Raw genomic sequence first — 7,593 nt, forward strand, 5'->3', positions numbered from 1 at the left:
TTCTGCATTGTATTCCCCATGTTTCAATAATGATCCCTGTCCATAGAAAGCACTCACTTCAACCATTATGAAATGCTTTTAGTGGTTCAACAGAATCTTTACTCACTGGACCAGCTTCGATTTGCTTACACATCAAACACATCTACTTATGACTCCATGACCTTTGCCCTCCACACTGCCCTCTTCCACCTGGACCAACATTTTTGTGAGAATGTTGGTCACTGACTATGGCTTAGCTTTCAACACAATGTGCCCTCCAAGCTCAGACATCCAGGACTGACCACTGACCTCTATGACTGGACCCTGAACTTCCTGATGGGCAGGCCCCTGGCTGATAGGCCCTAATGTTTCATCCTGACTCAAGTCCTTCAAACTAAACAGCATGCATATTCCAAAATGACCAGATCCTGAGGGGATCTAACCTGTTATCTTTATATATGGAATAATTAATGTATCCCAATTTGGAGTCCTGCATGCCTCAGCCCTCTGAAAGGATCATGAATACCTGATAGTAGCTCCACTCTGCCCTCTGCAGGCATTCATCAACTTTCTCTTCTGGGCTGCTATGGATGACAAACACTGTACTTTCCCTGTGATAAAAACCAGGTGTGGTAGAGTTTGAATTACACCTGTTCACTGATATTATATATGACCTTAAACTCTCCTATCATGGAGGTGGTGATAAGCACACGGAGGTCAAATTAAACTCCGGTCTTGGAAGAGGCTCAGATGCCTGAATCATTTGAATACAGTGGTTGGCAATTATTAACAGACTGAGCTAAACATTAACAGTCAGTGTTTCCCTGTTCCACAAGATTTACTGTCACATAGGAGGAATCACAAAAGCATTCACTCAATCGAACATCTTTAAAGATTAAGTTTCCATGTGCATCTTTTTTTTTTTTTCAAATATTGAAAATAATAATAATCAGGCCTTTTTCCAAATGTAGCATTTTTAGATTTTGAGGAACAGCACATACAGATTGTTTCTCAGTTCTCTGTTTTTTTTTTTTTTTTTTACTGCAGTTTAAAACAATAGTCTCTTGCTTGTTTTTGGTCAGCTTTGACTGTTGAACGCAACATCTTAACAGATTTGCACACATCATAGCAGAGCTGCAGCAGACAAGACACAATGTGAACAAACCTTAATATGATTATAGACGACCAATAAAAAATACAAATCATTTTATTGGAGGATTTTGTCCCTGAAGCTCACTGCACTCTGAGGACAGCTGACTTGTTGACGCACACGACAGGTAAGCTGCAGATTAAAAAAATATAAAAACATCTAATAATACTGGTCATTTTGACCTTTATATAAGACATAACATTAAAGTTAAGATTTCACAAACATACAAGATTACAAATTGAGACCTTTAACGTGGATGTTAAATTAATCTGTTGGAGATTATACACACCTCTTTATATTTCAATGATTTATTGAAAATTCAATGAAAATATTCTTGAGAAAAAAATATATCCGAATGATTACTGACTGATTAACAAACTATTATTGTGTTAATTATTGTTTTTTGCATTTGTTTCTTTTCTTTGCCAGGTGGCCTCTGACTTAACTTTGTGTTGCTCGGTTACAGAAAATAATTTTTCAGAAATCCACTATGCCTCCACTGCCAAATGATCTGATGACCAGTGAGTTCTTCAGTCAATATATTTGTTCTGTCTTTACATTGTTGTAAAAAACAACAACTATGTTTTCTTTTTGTCACTGGCTTTTTAAAACAAGCAAAATAAAAAAAGTTTCACATTCTACTCAAAAATGATTCAATATTCAGATACATTTGAAATGTATTGTTTATTTCTGCTCTCTCACTCCTCAGCAGGGGATAATTCAGCTAAACAGGATGAATTCACCGACTTGTATGTCGTTATTGGTGTCCTGGCTGTTCTTTTGGCGGTGGCGGTGGGGGTGATCTGCCTCCTCATATATAAATATATATGTAAGTCGCAGCAATACATTTCACTACAAAACCACTGTTACTTATCATATTAATAAATGTTGTTTAATTAAGTTGAACTTTTAAGCATTTTACTGCCATGTTTACTTCATCCAAAACATATTTCAATGTTCTTATTTTGGTGTAAAATGCTTTCAGGGAGGGAAATCTTACTAATAAGTTAAATATTTGCTTTAAATATCTTTTTCTTGGTGTGTTTCTGTGTTCTATGTCACATATTCTATTCTCAGGGGGAAACACATCATGTGCTGGAGGACGGGATGAGACGACACCGTTGGTTCGCACAAATGAGAATCAGAGGGATCAGAAGGACAACACAGTGGACGAAGAGAGAGACAGACCCAAAGAGCAACTCAAGAAGGAGACACAGATGGTCACGACACCAGAGAACAAGAGGGATCAGATGGAGAAAACACTGAAAAAGGTGAAAACTGAACTAGAGGCACAGAGAAACCAACTGAAAGGGCAACTCAAGGAGATGGAGGAAGGCAAGGCAGAGAAGAAAAATGAGGCGCAGTCAGTAAAAAAGGAAACAAAAGAGAAGGAGGAGGACAGAAACGTGCCGCAGTCAGTAGAGAAGGAAAGGGAATTTGACAAACCAAATAAATTAGTGGCTCAGAGGAAACTGCAAGAGAAAAGGAAGAACATCGAGGGACAGATACTGAACTTAGAGAAAGCGCTGGAGCCGATAGAGATTCAGTTTACAATGATGAACAGGAAGGACAAGGATGTTTGAATCTGGTCCGACTAACCAAACCGACAAAAAAGTGAAAGACCGATAAAATTTCACTGCTGCACCTTTGTGTTGTGTAAAAAAATTTCAATCTGGTTTTCCAACCCAAAATAAACAGAACCACATCCGGTATGATCGCGGTAGATTACAAAATAAAACAGATTTCAAAATAAAACACAGCGGATCGTCTTTTTCTGGCGAGATCTTCGCCACAAAGTGATTATGTACATTCACTGAGTGAATATTAAGAAAATAAAACATATATTTCTCGCTAGAAATGTAATCAAAATCCATTTTTATGCAGAAACAAAGTCAAAATATTTATTTTTTTTCACTAAAAATGAGAGAAATGTCCGCCAGCGGAGTGCCATAAAACAAACGAATAAAAGCTTATTTCTCAGAATCGAAGGACAAAAAAATGATACTGAGAGCCACAACATGAAGCTATTTTATTGTTGAATTATCAGTGAGACTTTGATGTGTTTGTGTTGAGAAATGTTGACGATGTCATTAAAAGAAATCCTTAAAATAGGGAGAAAAATACTTCCGTGCACAGGGTCCTCGGTTCTCCATTCAGATTGTCGCTGGCAGCGTCATGGAGGGCCGTGGTCGGGATATTATTGGAGTGAATAGACGGCTGTAGCCTCTGCTCTAAGCGTTTCTCAGCAGCGCGAGCGGGTTTATATTGGAGTCAATTGAGAACCCAGAGCGTTTCACACACAAAAAGATTGCTTACGCTTTCAAAAAGTGAACTGAACATGGGAATGTGCGGACTGCAGTGTAGCTTTTTTTCTGACCTTGTTTTTCCTATCAACAATTGAACTAAACTGAAATTGACCCAAACTATCATCGTTGCTTGCAATATACAGTTCCCTAATGTGGCGGCAGTAGGGGTTGTTTACTAAATAATCAATCAAAAGCTTATTTTCTTTCATACTACCGACAATGCCACCTTGGGTTAGTACCCAAGGACCCGTACTAAAGGTCAATTACCAACTTTCCCAAAAGCACACAGGTTCGTTCAGCCAGGGAGGGCAGGAGACGGAGTTCAATGATCATGTACAAAATCTTTATTATTTAAAATAGGCACAAGGTCTGGGACTAGAATAATATGTATATAAAATAACAAAAAGGGAAAGGAGCCCAACTGGAGTAGGGGGATACAGGCTGAGGCTTACCGGCTGGAAGAGGGGTCAACAGGAGGAAGTGACGTCCGAAAAGAAAGGAGAGCACCCCACCTGTGCAGCGAAGGCAACGACCCGGAAGTGAGCGGGCCGAAGAGGCAGGAAGCGAGAGGGCAGGGGGAGGGACACGGCCTACTTTTATCCCCTCGGCATGAACGATGATTGGCTAATAAGCCAAAGAGGGCATGGTGAAGCAGAGGCTTGTTGTTCAGTATGACAGTGGTGACTCATACCACTACACTAACACCGGCACAAAATGCTGTTTTCCACCTTTCATAACCCGTCAGGAGGCGAGTCGTACTGATCCCTCTAGCAGGGGAAAAAAACACACCAAAAACCAAATTTTCCCAGCCCTCACCTTTATAATCAGCTCTTCAATCTGCAGAGCTCTTTCCAATCTAACCTGTTATCTTTATATATGGAATAATTAATGTATCCCAATTTGGAGTCCTGCATGACTCAGCCCTCTGAAAGGATCATGAATACCAGTGGCGGGCGGTGCATTTCACACTTAGGCCTTCAGTGATGTCCAACTTAGTCAATAAATACCTTTCATTTTGCCAGCATTTATAACACCAGGACTGGAGAGTAGTTAGAAACACACTGAAGCACCACTAGGCATTGCATCACCTCAGTTGTGTACAAAATGGGCTATTATCCGGCGCATCAGCAATTAAAACATATCTGGTATGCTACTGTCAAAACTTAAAAATAAAAGGGTCTTTAAAATTATCTTTCCAAAAGGTTTTATTAAATGAGTCCACAAAGAATATGCAAGCTTTAGCAAGATTGTACAATACATTGCAAAATCGCAGTTTAATATCAGAAAGACACTAACAAGACGGCCATACTTTGGCGACAGCGACACAGTAAACAAGTCTCTTTGTGAAAAAACTTTTTCATGTCAAAAAGTGACATATCACGACTTTCTGTGACCTGTTGCTTTGAGTACAACCACACAGCTGCGCCAATGCGCCAGATTATTTACATACCGTTAACAGTCCCGGCCGGGTGTGACTCTGTTGATCTGCATAGCACTGCGTGGCTCAAACTACTAAGTATCCATATTATTATATATATATATATTATATCCAATCACAGGACGCGTAAATGTCACGTTCAACGTGAGGCCAGCTAGAGCATAGACATATATATATATATATATATATATATATATATATATATGTATATGAGCTAGAGGGCCTTACTGACACAACTCGTGATCTGATTGGCTATCGCAACTATCTATCAACTGTATTTGCCTGTTCACTTACAGTGCACAGACGCCCGCATTGTTGATTCTGAAGGCTAAAAACTCTAACCTAAAAACAACAGCACTGGAAGGAGCATAATATGACATGAAGAGAATATGAAAACTTTTAGATATTTAGGGAAAGAAAATTAAAAATTAAATTAACCTTTATCATAATCATGATCATGATTTCTGGTTATGTTAGGCCAGCAGAGAAGGCCTTGCTGGCCCTGACGGCCCACCACTGATGAATACCTGATAGTAGCTCCACTCTGCCCTCTGCAGGCATTCATCAACTTTCTCTTCTGGGCTGCTATGGATGACAAACATATGACCATCTGTCAGTTTTTATGGTCTCAGTGTACTTTCCCTGTGATAAAATCCAGGTGTGGTAGAGTTTGAATTTCACCTGTTCACTGATTTTATATATGACCTTAAACTCTCACTCACTCTATCATGGAGGTGGTGATAAGCACACGGAGGTCAAATTAAACTCCGCTCTTGGAAGAGGCTCAGATGCCTGAATCATTTGAATACAGTGGTTGGCAATTATTAACAGACTGAGCTAAACATTAACAGTCAGTGTGTCCGTGTTCCACAAGATTTACTGTCACATAGGAGGAATCACAAAAGCATTCACGAACATCTTTAAAGATTAAGTTTTCATGTGCATCTTTCTTTTTTTCAAATATTGAAAATCATAATAATCAGGCCTTTTTCCAAATGTAGCATTTTCAGATTTTGAGGAACATTCTTTGAGTTCACAGCACATACAGATTGTTTCTCAGTTCTCTGGGTTTTTTTAATTTTTTTTACTGCAGTTTGAAACAAAAGTCTCTTGCTTGTTTTTGGTCAGCTTTGAGTGTTGAACGCAACATCTTAACAGATTTGCACACATCATAGCAGAGCTGCAGCAGACAAGACACAATGTGAACAAACCTTAATATGATTATAGACGACCAATAAAAAATACAAATCATTTTATTGGAGGATTTTGTCCCTGAAGCTCACTGCACTCTGAGGACAGCTGACTTGTTGACGCACACGACAGGTAAGCTGCAGATTAAAAAAATATAAAAACATCTAATAATACTGGTCATTTTGACCTTTATATAAGACATAACATTAAAGTTAAGATTTCACAAACATACAAGATTACAAATTGAGACCTTTAACGTGGATGTTAAATTAATCTGTTGGAGATTGTACACACCTCTTTATATTTCAATGATTTATTGAAAATTCAATGAAAATATTCTTGAGAAAAAAATATATCCGAATGATTACTGACTGATTAACAAACTATTATTGTGTTAATTATTGTTTTTTGCATTTGTTTCTTTTCTTTGCCAGGTGGCCTCTGACTTAACTTTGTGTTGCTCGGTTACAGAAAATAATTTTTCAGAAATCCACTATGCCTCCACTGCCAAATGATCTGATGACCAGTGAGTTCTTCAGTCAATATATTTGTTCTGTCTTTACATTGTTGTAAAAAACAACAACTATGTTTTCTTTTTGTCACTGGCTTTTTAAAACAAGCAAAATAAAAAAAGTTTCACATTCTACTCAAAAATGATTCAATATTCAGATACATTTGAAATGTATTGTTTATTTCTGCTCTCTCACTCCTCAGCAGGGGATAATTCAGCTAAACAGGATGAATTCACCGACTTGTATGTCGTTATTGGTGTCCTGGCTGTTCTTTTGGCGGTGGCGGTGGGGGTGATCTGCCTCCTCATATATAAATATATATGTAAGTCGCAGCAATACATTTCACTACAAAACCACTGTTACTTATCATATTAATAAATGTTGTTTAATTAAGTTGAACTTTTAAGCATTTTACTGCCATGTTTACTTCATCCAAAACATATTTCAATGTTCTTATTTTGGTGTAAAATGCTTTCAGGGAGGGAAATCTTACTAATAAGTTAAATATTTGCTTTAAATATCTTTTTCTTGGTGTGTTTCTGTGTTCTATGTCACATATTCTATTCTCAGGGGGAAACACATCATGTGCTGGAGGACGGGATGAGACGACACCGTTGGTTCGCACAAATGAGAATCAGAGGGATCAGAAGGACAACACAGTGGACGAAGAGAGAGACAGACCCAAAGAGCAACTCAAGAAGGAGACACAGATGGTCACGACACCAGAGAACAAGAGGGATCAGATGGAGAAAACACTGAAAAAGGTGAAAACTGAACTAGAGGCACAGAGAAACCAACTGAATGGGCAACTCAAGGAGATGGAGGAAGAGAGGGAGAAAATCAAAAACAAGCTGCAGTCAGTACAGAAGGAAATAAAAGAGAAGGAGAACAAAGATGAGCTGCTGTCAGTAGAGACAGTAATAAACGAGAGGGAGGAGAACAAAGATGAGCTGCTGTCAGTAGAGACAGTAATAAACGAGAGGGAGGAGAACAAAGATGAGCTGCTGTCCGTAGAGA

This window comes from Centropristis striata, chromosome 17 (assembly GCF_030273125.1).
Source record: "Centropristis striata isolate RG_2023a ecotype Rhode Island chromosome 17, C.striata_1.0, whole genome shotgun sequence".
In the NCBI taxonomy this organism is placed as follows: Eukaryota; Metazoa; Chordata; class Actinopteri; order Perciformes; family Serranidae; genus Centropristis; species Centropristis striata.